The sequence below is a fragment of the Peromyscus leucopus genome, chromosome 4 (genome assembly GCF_004664715.2).
Source record: "Peromyscus leucopus breed LL Stock chromosome 4, UCI_PerLeu_2.1, whole genome shotgun sequence".
Taxonomy (NCBI): Eukaryota; Metazoa; Chordata; class Mammalia; order Rodentia; family Cricetidae; genus Peromyscus; species Peromyscus leucopus.
Genome location: NC_051066.1, coordinates 73,609,107 through 73,626,512, shown reverse-complemented (window position 1 = coordinate 73,626,512; position 17,406 = coordinate 73,609,107). Strand labels below are relative to the sequence as shown.

General features: G+C 35.7%; 1 pseudogene; it reads left to right on the top strand.

The window, feature by feature from the left end:
• Positions 1–16,814: 16,814 nt before the first annotated feature.
• LOC114698948 lies at positions 16,815–17,166 on the top strand (annotated as a pseudogene).
• Positions 17,167–17,406: the final 240 nt, after the last annotated feature.

Genomic DNA, 17,406 nt, shown 5'->3' with positions numbered 1-17,406 from the left:
TGTTTGGCCAGTGGTGAGGTAGAATAAGGTTAGGTGGAACATTCTAAATAGGAAGAGAGGAAGGAAGAAGACAGAGCAGAGGAGACACTACCAGTCACCACCATGAGAACCAAGATGTAAAAGTACCTGTAAGCCACAAGAACATGGCAAAGTATAGATTTGTAGAAATGAGTTAATTTAAGATTTAAGAAGTAGATAACAAGAAGCCTGCCATGGCCATAGTTTAAAAATAATACTAGCCTGTGTGAGTTTATTTGGGTCTAAGCAGCTGTGGTACTGTCAGATGAAAGAGATTTGTCCTGACCACCAGCCAGGAGGGACACAGGAAAATTTTCAGCTACATGGCTGGACTAATAGAAAAAAGTAATGGACTTCTGAAGATACAGGCATAGCACCAATTATATGGTGGCGGCCAGGAGTGCTGGAGCAGTGTTGCCAAGAAGTGATGTAGGTTTTGAATTAGTGTCCAATATATGGTATGATTTCTCCCATACCCAGGATCCATAGGTTCAGGAATTAGGTGGAAAGAAGAATATAATTCCACTCACTATCAACCCTAGTGATCCACTAGGAAAATTTTGGTTTCTGTTCCCACGACCGTAAATTCTACTGGACTAGTAATTTTGGTTCCAGAGTAGGGACTGCTCCTGCCAGGAAACACAGCAAACATACCATTGAAGTAGAAGCTTAGACTTCCTCCTCACCACTTTGGGCTTCTGATGCCTTTAAGCCATGTGGCTAAGAAAGGAATGACAGTGATTAGAAAGGATGATTAGTCAAGATTACAAAGGGAAAATTGTATTCCTTCTCTACAATGGAGATAAGAAAGATTTTGTCTAGAGTGTAGGAGATCCTTTAGTGCATCTCTTGCTATTAGCATGTCCTGTTATTAAAGCCAATGGGAAACTATAACAGCTTAATCCTGTAGGGATTACAAAGGGTACAGGCCCATCAGGAATGAAGGTATGGGCTATCCCTCCAGAAAAATAAACAAGATCTGCTGAAGTACTTGATGAGGGTAGTTGAAATACAGAAGGGATTATAGAGAGAAGCAGTTATAAGTGCAAGCTTAGGCCATGTGACAAGTTGCAGAAATAAAGATTATAATTGACATGAGTGTTTCTCTTATATTTTCTTAAAAATGTGTGTATGCAGGTATTTATATTTTTATTCTTAGATTTCATTTTCATATAATGTAATATAAATTAAGAGAATACCAGTGTTAATCAATTTATTTGAGATACTAGAGGAATGTCCTTCAGGGTACATTGCCTTATCTTTTAAATTTATAGTGTGTTTTTGATTATGTGAAGGATTATTAATTCATGTTACGAATAATTATTGACTAGTTATTGCTTTCATTTGGAAATTAAGTGTGACAAAGGAGATATGATCATGTGACAAGTAGACAATGGGTAGATTTGTTTTGAATATTCTTGATTGTCAACTTGACCACATCTGGAATTAATTTAAACCTAAGTAGCTGAGTTTAGCTATGAGGAAATTATCTTAATTACATCATTAGAAGTGAGAAAAAAACATTTTTAACATGTAGCTTTTTGATTACATTAATTTTGATCACAATGTCTGTTGGCAGTGAATATAAAGGATGTGATCTTTGCCTGCTGGCTCTTGCTTTCATTGACAAATCAATTCCTTCACTGATATTTGAGTCTGCTTCTTTGGGATTATGGTATATACTGAAGACCAGCTGAAACATCTAGTCTCATGGACTGAACAACGACTGGATTCTTGTACCTTCTGTTGGTAAAACAGCCATTATTGGATTATCTGGACCACAGCCTGTATGCTATTCTAGTAAATTCAATATATACATATATACATATAAATAAATTTTTTCAGTTATGTTACTCTAAAGAATGCTGACAAGTATAGCAAAATTACTCTATGTTCTCTACTTCAGTTCCTATATCCAGGTTCCTGCCCTGATTTCTTTCAATGATAAATTGTGGCCTCTAAGCCAAAAAAAAAAAAAAAAAAAAAAAAAAAAAGATAAATACATAAACCCCTTTTTCCCCAAGTTTCATTTGTACATGGTGTACATGGTGTTCATGTTGTACATGTTGTATAAATCTGCAATCTATAATAAATTCCATTGACATGTCATAAGAACCTTCATGTGGCAATAGTCTTACCAAGCCATCTTTTACATAATAATGTACAATAATCATGTGCTTTCATGTTCAATGACTAACACATATTGAATCTCATTTAGATTTCTTTGTCTTTTTTCCTTTTAGTTTAGGTTAACATCTTTATTTTTATAAATGATTTTTTTTCTGCTAAAAGGACATTCTTTACATGAATCGTTTCATACTTGTCTGATCTTTCCAATATAATCAATTTGCAAGTACAATTGCTTCAACAAATCATCCCAAAGAAAATTTTCTTTGATTTATATTATACTCTGCAAGGCAAAAGTTTCATCAGCCTTTTCATCAGAGATTATTGTTAACCATTTCTAGTTCAATGATTATTTCAGAGATGAAATATCACATCTTAGCATTAATTAATGTGATCATAATTTCATGTTTAGAGACATGCTGGATTTCATTGATTTTCAGCTTTCCTTAGGATACTCATTTTGTTAAAATGTATGAACATTTCTGAAGGCCCTGTGCATATATTTGAAACTATGCGTTGTACAGAAACACTGTGTATGTATATAAATAGATATTCTATATGTGTTTCTTCCTAACTATACACATATATGATGAAATTAAATCTGCAATCTATAATAAATTAAATCAGTGATCAATACTTGAATGGATAATTAAAAATATATATAAGTAAGTAATATACTATATTTATTAATTAACATTCAATAATATAAACTACTTAAATTTATGTAATTTTAGTGATTCATTCGTGTTTCTAGGATGGGCTGGATAACAGCTTTGAGCATAATTGACTGCAGGAAAATCAGTCTCTATGAAGGGTAACTACATAGGAATGTTTTTCACTTTCTGCACTTCTTTCACAGAAAGATACTATTAGTCTCAAGTAGGAAGGAGGAAATCATATTCTTAACTTTTTTATAATTGCAGGTAAACTTAGCTTCTCTAATTTCTTGTGTTTAAAATATATAATGTATACATTCTTACAAAATTTGCAGGTCTTTCATATTTCAATTCTGATAATATCAAGTGTAATTTAGAGTGAAGTACTCAGATACTTCTTAGTTCTGAATTTATTAAAGCTCACTGTTTCTTTGAGAAAGTAAAAACTATATTTGACCACTGATATTTGTGGTTGCTTTTTCCTTAGTATGACCCGGCCCATGCACCAGTGGCTCAGAGACTGGTACTGGAAATGAGCAAGTGCTACAGGAAAAGCACCTCAATTTATACCTGGCAGTATTTTAAGAAGCAGAAAAGTGTCTTTAGAAATGATTACTCAAGACCAGAAGAAAGAAAATCTAGGTCAAGTAATAGCAAAACTATAGCTATATGACTTATGATACTGAAGAAGCTCTCACTAATGTTAGTCCTAAAAACATGGGATGGCATGTGCTAATTGGTGCTGCCTCCAGATTGCAATGAAATGAACAAAAAAGGAACATACTGATTTATAGACAGAATAAAGGGGTAAAAGATGATTCACTAATTGAGGGATTTCTAGAGAGTGGGAAGGGTAGTTCTTTCCATCCTAAACAATGGAAGAAAAATTGAGAAATTTGTATGTTGTGAATGTGTTGTGCTGATTGATTGATAAATAAAATGCTGATTCACCAGTAACCAGGTAGGAAGTATAGTATAGGCAGGACAAGCAGAGAGGAGAATTCTGGGAAGTGGAAGGCTGAGTCAAGAGACACTGTCTGCCAGCCGCCATGAGAAGCATGATATAAAGTACCAGTAAACCATAAGCCATGTGGCAACTTATAGATTGATAGAAATGGGTTAATTTAAGAAGTAAGACCTAGATAACAAAAAGCCTACAATGGCCATACAGTTTATAGGTAATGTAAGTTTCTGTGTGTTTACTTGGTTCTTAACACCTGTGGGCCTGACCCAGACTGGAGAAAACTCCAGGTACAGGGAAGCACTTTGAAATAAAGAAAAAAAGGAAAAGGAAAAAAAAAACTAGATAAAAACCTCAATTTGCCAAGAAATCTAACATGGAATCTTTACATTCTCAGTGCCAATTTCTGAATGGAATCTTAGTCAACAGGACAAACTGCCTCTAGTAAAAGGAGGCTAATACTGGCCATTCACCTCAGTCAAAAGACATGTAAATGTACTGAGAGTGCTATGCTACCTGAGCATAATTAAGTTGATATATGTTTCCTGAATTGCTATTTCTCTTATTCTATGAGACAGAGACCCATGGTAGTTTATACATTGTTGGATCTGTGTGTGTAGACATATCTTAAGTGTGTCGAATAAAGAACAGAGGTTAACATCAGGTCTCTTTCCCTTTCATTCTACACTTTAGTTTATGAAATAGTCTCTCAGTGAAACTTGAGCTAGCTGTTTTGACCTGAATAGATGTCAGCAAGCCCCCAGAAATGGTATAGACCTTCAAGCTGTCCTCTACTTTTATGGCAGAGGAGGTCATTCAGCACTTAACTCACTAAGCCATCTACACAGCGTTCATACTAAATGGACTTCTGAAATTAAAAGTTCTTTCTTTACACCATTAAAATTTAAATAGAAAAGAGAAGAGAAATATCATCTCACATACAATTATATTTGTGCGCAAACCTTGATCTCTTTAGAATGTGCAATAAAATTACCCAGCATTTCTGTTTTTAATTTTCACAAATTGTGTTACTATTTACTTAGCTTTTGACCATTTTAGTTGATCTATTTTGGTATAAACATAAGATGATAGAGAATTAGAGAGATGATATATATAGATAGATAGATAGATAGATAGATAGATAGATAGATAGATGATAGATAGATAGATAGATAGATGATAGGTAGATACATAGATAGATGATATATAGAGAGAAATAGGACATGATAAATCTTTGATCAGCTCATACATTAAGAGCAAAATTTAAACATTATTATGTAATTTAATGAACTAATTTTGCTACTATGGTGATAGTTGAGTATAAATATCATTTAAAATAATACTGATAGCATCACAAGGATGTGAAGGAATAGCTTCATATAAATTGGCAGATAAACTAAACGACTATGATTGGGTTATGGCATAAGTAATAACCATTATCAGAAAGACATATCCCAAGCTACTATAAAACTAAACGTAATTTTCTGTCCACCAAAAGATGGAGTAGCAAGAAGTCAGAATCAGCAGTTGAAAGTACATATAGGAAGGAAACAGGTCAATTAGTATGTAAAATTGTGTCTGCCCCTTGAGTGTTGGACTCCTTACTTAAATCAAGAACATAAACAAGGAATAATCTTTCAAAATGTTAAAATTATACTAATACTTTATGAAATTCTGGGCTGCATATGAAGAGATATTCTCTACTAAAACCTCATAATGAAGAAATAGTTAGGATAAAAAGACACTTGAAAGTTAAGGGATAATGAAATACAAGGAATAAAATATCTGTCCACATTTTTTAATTCTTTGATCTCATAATTTATAATGCATTTAAATGTGTTTTATTTAACATTCATGTATGTAGTTATTTATTTATTTGTGTGAGTAAACATGGGGAGGGGGGAGAGAGATTATGTGTACAGAAATATCAAATTGTGCATGCGTGTGTGTGTGTGTGTGTGTGTGTGTGTGTGTGTGTGTGTGGTTATGTAAAGTTCTATCCTTCCATTATGTGGGTTCCAGGAATTAAACTCAGGTTCTCAGTCTTGAACACAAATAACTTAAACTGTTGAATCATCTTACCAGCTCTTTCACCAAATTTTAATGCATTATTTGACTTCTGAATAGTTAAAAATTTTCTGTTTTAAAGTTATCAATTGTGAACACAAATACAACTCAATAATTGTGTGTGTAGGATTGAAAGGATTGGCACACTGTAATTCAGTAGGAGAAGCATCCACTAAAAAGGCAGTTAAGAACTTCACATAACAATAAATAACATCTCCATAATTCACTGTACAATGTGGAGTACATATTTACAGAAGACTGGATCTTGCTAGTGGCATTCACTGTGTGAGAATATAGTTATTGTCAGTCAAAAAGACAAATAAATATAGTTGGTATATAAGATATTTCTGATATCTTCAGGAGATGACAAATAAGAAGAGAATATTCAGCATGTTCAGCCCTTTGTGCATTTCTAATTACTACATAAGATAACTGTAAAATAAGGACGTTAAAGGAAACATTCTTACTGCCAAAGAAGAGTGAACATCATGCTGATAATGGTAGACACTGCTAATAAGAAAACCCAGCAGCAGGAACTGAACATGTGTGGGACATTCATCAGTTGAATGAAAGGGGAAAGCAGAATTGATTTATAGCTGTCATCATTGAACTTTAGTTCTATTAACTTTTACATCCACAAATTCAATCCAAAAGTTTACGTACCTTTCTATCCTTGGGCAATATACTGAAATCATATAAGGTTAAATGATGGGAAAATGATTCCTTTCCATTTCTATCCTGGTTTTCTAATGGTCCATGGGTTCAGTATCTGTAAAGAGAGGAGAACATTTAACTCCTGTCTATCGTGTGTCTATAAGCTTGATTTTTGTTTAGTTAATTCCGGAAATTTTTATTCAAAATAAAGTATAGGGATTATGAATCATTTCACCAAGCTTTTAGTAAGTAATCTTTACACATGTAATCTTTACCTAGGCTAGATAGCCTCATGATTAAATATATTTTAAATTACATCGTTTATTTAGTTATTTTGTGTGCACTCACGTGTGTGTGTGTGTGTGTGTGTGTGTGTGTGTGTGTGTGCACGCACATGGTGCAGCACATATATAGTGGTCAAAATACAGCGGTTCTTACTTTCTAGTAGGTGGGTTCTTGTTATTTAATTCAGGCCATTGTCAGACTTGGTGACACACACCTTTCCTGGAATCTGTCTCAGTAGCTTTGTAGCTTACAATTTTAAATAATATCAAATATAAAATCTGAAATTGTGTTTCTATCATATGAGTCTATACATCCATTGTAAAGTACTTTTGTTAAGAACCCGTGAACTGCTCGGAGCAATGTCTCAGGGTCTGAGGACAGAAATGTGAGCATATGCATGAATGGCCAAGCTTATATCATCTTTATGCCTATGTGTGGTCACAGGTAATAAATGAATAAGCAAATGTTATGCTTGCTACAGAAATGAGAGCAGTTGCCACTAGATAGTGACAGACATGCTCAGTTACCACTTCAGGATCTTGGAAGTCTCCAGGAAGAAAGTACATTCAAGTTAAATAGAAGCTTAAATAAAAGCACAAGACTTCATTGTGCATTAGCCAAGTACTTGAGCAACCTCATGTTTCATGTGTAAGTAAACAGACTTATATACTAAGGCCCAGACTCCCATCCAGATGAAGTCACGCAAGAGAGGACCAATGCATCTTCCCTTCTATGTTATTCTATTCTCATTCTCCACACACACGGTCATGACTGCAACTCACTGACTGCTAGGCATATTTCATACGGTGGAAAAACAATAGAATTATGACTTGGTGACAGATCTGCTGTACTGCCAAGGTACATAATATCTCTCCATTAATTTCATTGTTTCTCTTTTTTCTCCCTGTCACTTCCCAGGAAGTAAACAAAAGTGATGCTTTTAGCAATGAGATGAAGCAATGGAAAGAGACAATGTTTTAAAAACAACAAAAAGGAACCCTAACTATTCAAGATCATATAAGACTTGGCAGTTCAATTTAAAAAGAACAATTCTTTAAAGTCTTAACACTTATTATCAAATTAAAGATGTGGAATAATACTAACAATTTCTCTTACATTTGAAATCTTTAAAAATAGACTCATTTGATTATTTTCTTTACAACATTATACCAGAGAACAAAATAACACATGTCCAGAATGATATATCTCTAAACAGAAAAGAAGAAAGTACTTATGGAAGTTTTTACTGCATAGAAAAGTTAAGGGCTAGGAATCAAATTATTGTATTGTAGTCAATGTTGAATACATTTGACAAAACAAAATTCTGAGTTGTCCACATATTGTATTAATCCTTTTGATTTGTGAACTAATATGTTTTCAAGATGTCTTCAGTCAGAGGGGCAACAGGCTAAGTACAAAAGGAGAGCAAAACAAGAAAAAGAGGGAGAAATTACAGAATTTGGCCAAATTGTGGGAGTGAGAATCAGTGTTAAAGCACTTGTCTAGTATGTATTAGGCCCTAGATTCCAACACCAGATACACATACACACATGCACGCGCGCAGCACACACACACACACACACACACACACACACACACACACACACACAAAAGAGACAAGGAAAGAAGTGGGAGCAAGAACTAAAATACTTAATAATGAACTGAATCATCTTAAATTTCAATAAAACTATTAAAAGGAGAATGAAAAGAAATAAGGACATGTGAACATTACAGTCACAAGAAGTAATAACCACAGAACAAATATACAAATAAACACAGTTATTACCAATGCTGAGTGAAATGTGTAGCATTCCTATGTGCCCCTCCATATGCCAAGAACATTCAGGTGCATATCTATCTAATCTTCACTGTGCATTAATTTTTCTTTGGGCTGCCAGCTCACAAACAATGACATGAAGACTTATTAATTATGAAAGCTCATCCTATAGTTTAGAGTGGTTCCTAACTACCTCATATAAATTAAAGTAACCCATTTGTATTAATCTATGTTCTGTTAGGTGGTGTTACCTCTCTACTATCTTGTGCCTTCTGCTTCCCCTACTTATTTCCTGGTGTCTCCTACATACCTTGATTCCTCTTACTCCTCTATTTTCTCCCTTGAAGTTCTGCCTAAACCTCCTGCTATCTATTGGTTATTCATTTTATTTTATTAAATCAATAACAGCAATATACCTTCACACAGTATACAAGTATTCCACAACACTGCACAACCCTATGAATCATGAAATACGGTTGATATTGAGTATTTTAGTGCTTTTTATCTCAGCACAGGCAATGTCTAGAAGCAAGATGAAAGCTGATCTCTATCTGCAGCTTATTTATGTTTCTCAACTGTTCCATTGCTGTTCATTGAACACGCCCATATGTCCAAGACAGTCATTCCCATTTATACCTACCACTATCTTTTAGGACAGTCAATCACCAACTTCTAACTTATTATAGACACAGTACCCAGGAGGACAGCAGTAAAAAATCTGACTATACACTGAGCATCCTACAATCTCATCTCATATCCTAACTTAGAGACCATATATACACCTATCAAATAAGGCTCTTGGGGCAAATCTGCAAAGGAGTAGCACTGAGTTTTGGCCTAATGAGTATTGAGCTAATGGTATTCTAAGCCATTTAGTCAATGAGAAAAAAAGCACAGTTTGTGGTTACATATAAAATAAGAAAATTACTTTTTTTACTCATTAATATGTCATTAATAAAATATTTTAACTTAAACAATTGTTTTAGTTTCCTTTAATCTTTACAGCATTTATAGCACAAAAATGAATTATTTGAAAAAAATATTTGAAATGAATAGATTTAATGAATGGTCCATGATACATGGATTTCAAAAAAAGAAAGAATCAATTAATAAATGTTTAAATTGCTTGTATTGTTCCCATGGAAGCATTATTTTCTACCATTGTATGCCAACTCTCTTAATCCAGTATTCAATTTTTTCAATTAATAAATATTTTAAAAAATATTTTTAAAGGGCCCCAATAATGTTTAATATTACTATTTTTTACATATAATGCATATAATATTATTAGTTTTAAGTAAGCACAAAAAGATACCCCAAAGCTCACATTCTATTTCCTATCATTAAAATGCTAGAAGAGTTGTGGGCCTTTTTTTTGTTACTTATCCGTTACTGCCTGGTAAGATCACTACCAAGGAGTTTCCATGCATACTCACTCTTTCAGATCCATGTTTAAAACACAAAGAGGAAAATGGAAATAGTTTACTGTTTGTGTGTATTTTGAATTTCAAATAACAACTATAATTTCTATTAAAGTACTGAAGTTGGCCGGTCGTTGGTGGCGCACGCCTTTAATCCCAGCACTCGGGAGGCAGAGCCAGGTGGATCTCTGTGAGTTCGAGGCCAGCCTGGGCTACCAAGTGAGCTCCAGGAAAGGCGCAAAGCTACACAGAGAAACCCTGTCTCAAAACCCCCCCCCAAAAAAAAAGTACTGAAGCAGCCCCCTTCATCAATATCCAAAACTGGAATTCAAATGTATCCTATAATATGTGATAAGTTAAAAGATGAGAAACAGTTACATGATTGAGACCAATCTTTGTTCATCTTCTGTGACCTGTACAGGCATGTGATTTTCTCTGTATACACACACACACACACACACACACACACACACACACACACACACACCATACACACATGCACATGTAAGCACATGTAAGCATCTTCCACTTTAGCAGCCTGGGAGTCCAGCTCCCAGGACTGCTATTCAGGGTTACTCAGAGAAAGACTTCTCAAGAGCAGGGATAGAAAGATTTCTTAAGTATAATAATTTACACACGATCTGAGGGTCATTCTCTTTTATTCTTCTTCATAATTTAAGCTTCATCACTCATTTAGTACACACACATATTCTAACAAGCACTCACTGCTTTAGTCTTTTACACACATCTCTTTTAATAGCCATACCTCTTCCCTCCACCCATTTCTTTATCCATATCTCTCCCCTACATACATACATCTCTATTTTACATACTAAATTCTCCTTACACACTTTTTTCTAACTCTCATAAACATTTCTCTATATATACACTCAGCTACATCTCTTTCTCAGCTCATACCTACACACATATGCACAGTTAGGTCTTTACATAACTCTTCATAGCCCCCGTCTCATAGCCAAACTTTCCACAAATATGAGTTACATTTTCAGGATCACAAAGTATTTCTTGAATGAACAACTAGAGATAGAGCCAAAGTGATACATGTAAGGAATCACAGTGTTTCTCTCAAGCTAGGAAAGCCACATCGAATAGCCAGTGAATAATGCTTGGCCAAGCAAGAATCCTGAGTAGTTAGAATTCCCAGACAGAGAATAACATTAAAATCAGGACTTAACAATAACAGTTAACAGGCTAAAACTTTAGTGGTTACGGTAAAAGCAGTAAGAGAATTATTGCAGAGGGTTATGTCTACCAAAGTTGCTTCGTGCCTGACCTTGATTCAGCAATAAACACCTGGAACCTATGTTCATGTATTCTCTGCAGGGGCAGTTAGTCTGTTTTTAATTTGTTCTGCAATCTAAAATTGGCTGTCTTCGTGACTGAAAATACTGTTACTTTCCTGTGTCAGTTATTAAAATTATTCAATTTTTTTCTAATCATCAGAATTACACAGCTTAAACGGAAATCATCTTCCTGATCATCCACAGCTATATGTACCCACAAATATTGAATATGTTCATGTAATAAACACACAAATAGTGGGGGAGAATGCACATAATTAATTTTATCAAAGAAAAGCAGTTGCACATGTGAAAAATTATAGACAGGAGCAAGCGGTCATCTACAGTCAAAGACATCACAGCCTTGCCAGGTAGGGCTCCCCATCAGATGGGGCTGGTAGGTCGACCTGTTAAATACTAGTTGTCACCTGCTATATAGGCCCATGGCCCTTGGTACCCCACAAACTCCTTTATTTTTCTTAGAAATTGGGCAAAATAATCAAACACAAGTGTTTGATAGTCAGTTTATCAACATGCATTTATTTCTATGACAACATGCCTATTTCATTCTCATAATTATTTCACAAAATGATATGCCATTGTTTAAACATTACACACACACACACACACACATACATTGTTTAAACATTACACACACACACACACACACACACACACACATGCGTGTGTGTGTGTGTGTGTGTGTGTGTGTGTGTGTTTTCAGGGTTGACCATTTGTTATTGGATAACCATTTCATTAAGTCTATACTCTCAACATTCCCTATAGTTCATTGTGCAGAGTTGAGGCTTCATAGACTTTTTCCTGTCCACTTTGGTATGGCTATTAGTATAGCCATTCAGCTCATGGTTTGCTAGTCATGTCAGTGAGAATTTATATGTGTAGATTATGACATGACTAGGAAACAGAATCTCACAGAAAACTTCCTGATTATTTTTTTACCACCTTTTACCACCTTTCTGTCCCTCTTCTGCAATGATCCCTGAGCCTTAGTGATGGGAGTTGTTTTATATATGTAGCCATTAGGACTTGGCATCACAACTCAGAATTTTGATTAAATATGTTTTTATGTTGCAATGAGAATTTTTCATGATAATGGATGAGAACTATACTTATCTTTGTGTATAAGTAACTTGCTCAGCCCTGTTTACTGCTGCTCTATTCACAATAGCTTAGGAAATGGCTAATGTCCTTCAACTGGTGACTAGACCATGAAAATGTGGTACACAAACACTACAGAATACTATTTGGTTGTAACAAAATGAAATCAAGAACTTTGTAGGTCAGTGGATGGACCTAGAAAATATATTGAATGAGATAACCCAGAGCCAAAGAGGCAATGTCATGTTTCCAAAGTATCACCAAGTTGTGAGAGATATTGGTGAAGACTGCATGTAAAGTATGCAACATGACTTTGTTTCTCATCAGTTCAACAAATGACTGAATAGTATCCTCATGAAACTATTTTATTTTGCCATCTGGAATCATGATAGTGTTTTCCCAAAAGATAGTCATTGCCATGACAGTTTCTCAGACTGTGTTTTCATGTTGGGCCGGCATAATACCGTGCCCTAGTTTTCCTTCACTTTCACCTTTTTGAAAAGAGAAAAGGTGACACCAACATGGTTGGACAAAAGAGAAACAATTGAATTTGTGTTAAATAAGTAGTGAGTTCTTTTCCTTTAATCATAAAGAAGTAGCTCAAATGTTTGTGGTTTTTCCAGCTCTAATGAAAAACTTTAGGTTTTCCTTTGACTTAGGCAGTAAAATTGTGTATTCACTATTACACATCATTCAACTGAAAATACACATAAGGCAGGATGGCATAGCACATGCACATATAAAGAAAATAAGATTGAACTCACAGAGAGCCATCGGCTATGCCTCCGGAGGGCTAGAATTAAAATGTGTACCGCCATGCCCTGCTCTGGCTGCTGCCTTTCTTGCTGGCAATCAGAGAACTTAAAAACACGCCAGGGCTGAAAGCTGTGTGAGAAGTTTTACACATCAACTAGTTGAACCCCTACACATTCATCTACCTGAAGCAACAGTAGGCAACCAGCAGATCAACCCCAAGGCTGTAGCTTCAGACGTTAGACAATCCCCTGTAACCTTGAAAATAAATATTCTATCGAATGTAAAAAAAAAAAAAAAAAAAAAAAAAAAGAAAATAAGATTAATCACTTCCCAAACAAGTAAGTTTTACAGAATCTTTTAACTGGCTTGTCCTCTTTTGAGTTCCCCTTGACTTGGAGGTGGAAAACAGACCCAGAGTGTCACCATATTTTCCTTCTCAGAGGTTCCTTTGGAGGTTTCACATCTTGATGAGTAATAGTGTTTATAGTATTGTCATAATCTCTCTGTCGTAAAGGTTTCAGTATTAATGAATATTTGTTTTGTAGCTTCACAAAACTTAACAAATTCTTAGAAAGCTTGCTGATTTGGCTTTTGATTCATGTCTTATCAAGAAAGTTATTGTGGCTCTGCTGACTCCCCATGGGAGACCTCGATTTGGGGAATGTGGGGATGTGGGGTGGCTTGGGAAAGAGGGCTGGGGGGTCAGAAGAGGGAGGATGGGGGTTCTGTGGATAGCATGAGGAGTGGGTAGAAATTTTCTTAATAAAGAAAAATAAAAAAAAAATAAAAGTAAATAAAACATTGAGAGCTGAATGTTATTAATTATTAGCATTTCATTTTGTAAAGAAGAAAAAAGAAAGTTATTGTGTGTATTAATTACTGCAGGCTGCTAGATGTTCCTATGGGAAAAGAACAGTCTTCATACACTCCTAAGATCTGGCAGGCATTCTTCCCTTTTAAGTTGCTGTTCCTGGCTAGCTCAATTTCTCACAAATATACTTGTTAAAGGAAGAATTCCTAAATGCCCTCAGTGAGAGTAAAGAGACTAGAGCTGTATTTCTATAGCATCCTTGGTAGGGATGTGTGTACATTATTTTGTTTCCTTTTGCTTATTTATTTTCCTCACAAGATTCTATCTTCGAAACAAAAAGTATTCTATTTTAATGATCTCTTTGATTCAAGCATTATCAGGAAAGTCACATACCCACAAGCTTGACTGAGTGAGTACAAGATAAATTATATTCTTATATCCCTTATATGGGAGTAGTTGGTACAGAAAGTGCTTCTAGCCACCAATATTTCTCCTATTATTTCTGGTTTTAAAAAAAAGTTACTAAGACTGTTAAAGTAAGTTCAAGCAATGAGACTTCCTACTTTAAAACTCCTACTGTGGCAGGACGGTGGTGGCTCACACCTTTCATCCCAGCATTTGGGAGGCAGAGCCAGGCAGATCTCTGTGAGTTAGAGGCCAACCTGGGCTACAGAGTGAGTTCCAGGAAAGGCATAAAGCTACACAGAGAAAATCTGTCTCGAAAAACCAAAAACAAACAAACAAACAACCTCCTACTTTGATTTTTTGGTTCCCTCTCTAGGCACAAATGATCTGAAGAAGAGAGTGTCTGTACAGTGTGATAGAACCCTGATGCCTAGTGTGAGTCAGTGGGAACAGATTAGGTCTCGGAATCACCCACAGCAAAGAGCTAGGGTTTCTTGGTGGCTCAGTAGAATAGACTAGAATTGATCAACCTGGACAAATTTGAAAATCCTAAGATTTCATTATATTGCAACCTTGAAACATATGCATTATTGTTCCAAAAATTAGACCTGGAAAGTAAACATTAGTTAATGTTAGATAAGGCAAAGAAGGTTTTGGGCTGTATATCTCTCTGCATTTTTTTCCTTGATGACATATCCTTATACTATTTTTTTTTAAATCCTTGATTTCTTTGTTGCTTTGGTAGCCTGTATATGAAGAGTTTGACAGATTGAATTAAATTATATTAGATCTTCAACATGGATTTCTTTTTTTTATCAGTCTTTGACTTAACTTTTGTTTTAAAGTGGAAGAGAAAGAGAGAGATGGAGGAAGGCAGCAACACCCAGACACACACATAGTTACATGCACAATAGACACACACAACAGACACTGACATACAACAGACACACACACACACACACACACACACACACACACACACACACACACACACACACACGATCATGGTATATCACATGCATTTCTCTGGAAGGAGAAATGGACCCAACTGAGTTTCCCTCTCCCTAAGCATCCACTTACCACACTGCACAAAAATCTCATGGTTTCCTTTAGGTTCTTATTCATTCTTTCTTTTCATTTATGTGGTTATGAACTATAAAGTTTACCTCTTAGCTGTCTAGTCACATGAGTTTCCTTCAAATACCTCTTTATTTTCTTCTTCAAAACTACTTTTCAAAACAGTTCTCTGTTTCCTTACAAAATTAATTAGCTTAGTTCTTTCACTTAGAAAATAACTCAGTTGTTTTATGGCAGTTGAGCCTGCACTTTTCATCTTCAAAAAGGAAGAATGGATATACTGAGTTTCAGGTGATCCAAGACAATGATAGAGACACGGCTCACTTCTCTCCCACAAAGTGTGAGAATCAGATTTTCTTGCATGAACATAATAAATTCAATAAACACTGAGAATTACATCACATATTCAAATTTCAACATCATAGGAGTGAACAGGATTTGAAATGGGTGACTTAATTATCCTACTGCCTTCCACAAACTATCTCTTGGGTGCTTGCTCCCTCAGGCTACACAAATTATTTCCCATTTAAGGCTAGCATATAAGCACTTTTAGGAATACAGTATAAGAGACTCATTGGCAGGGGTGGAAAGATGGCTCAGTAGTTAAAAGTGCTTGCTTCTCTTCTAGATGGCTGAAGTTTAGTTCTCAGTTTAGCACTCCTGATGGGGAGATTTTAACCACCTGTAACTCATCTTCATGAGATTTTCCACTTTCTTTCAGTCTCCAGGGATATCCCCACACAGACACATTTTTAAAAAATTAAAAAGACTAATTGGCAAATATCGTTCAGTATATAGAGTAAATAGTGATATTATTTTTAATAGATTGATTGACAAAGAGCTAGATCACTAAATGTATAAACAATACCAGAGAGAGAGAGAGAGAGAGAGAGAGAGAGAGAGAGAGAGAGAGAGAGAGAGAGAGAAAGGGAGAGAGAGAGAGAGACCGTGAGACAGAATGAGACAGAGAAACAGAGAGGCAGTCTAATATAATGAGTACTTGAATTTTCTCAGATTAACCTGTTAATTGTATCATCATTCTCTCAATGGTGTTGATTGTTAATGGTGTTAGATTTTCATCTCTATCTCTGTTAAAGTTCACGTCCTACTTATCCAGGAAAACGGAAGGCTTCCTTTCAGGATATTTACCACATAGTCATTTACTACCTCTACCAGTCTGTGGCCCCATCTAAACTATAACCTCTATTGTACTATGTAAAGGAGAAAAGAAAAATCCTTTTTTTTTTTCTGAAATTGTCAATATAGCCAACTCCATGACTGAGATACTCATTACAAAAGGCATATTAACAAAAGGGAGTGCCTTTCGCTGCATGTCATCACCGAGGTCACACGCATGAGGCCGGTCTGCAGCAGCCCACATGCCCTATGTCGCCTCTTATTTGCTTGCTGCCCTTGGGGGCAACTCCTCTCCTAGCGCCAAAGACACAAAGAAGACACTAGACAGCATGGTCTTCAAGGTGGACGATTACTGGCTCAACAAGGTCATCAGAGAACTGAATGGAAATAACATTGAGTATGTCATCGCCCAGGGCGTTGGCAGACTTGCCAGTGTGCCTGCTGGTGGGAATGTGACTGTTTCTGCTGCCCCTGGCTCTGCAGCTCCTGCTTGCTGGTTCTGCCCCTGCTGCAGCAGAGGAGAAGGAAGATGAGGAGAAGAAGGAGGAGTCCTAGGAGCCAGATGATGACTTGGGATTTGGCTTGCTTGATTGAATTCTGGCTCCCCTGCAAATAAAGCCTTTTTATGTGTTTTTTAAAAAAAGGAAGCATTCAAGTTTAGTTTGTGTAATTTTCCCTGGTTTGAGAGGCTTCAGAAATGAAGACCTCAATAGGGAAACTGTGTACTCATGTATATTTTGATAAAGTGTGGACAGTTGTGGAGATAATAGAAGTTTTAGACTCTAAGGACAGAAAACTGAGGGGCATTTAGCAAGATATGGTCCTTTACTTTCC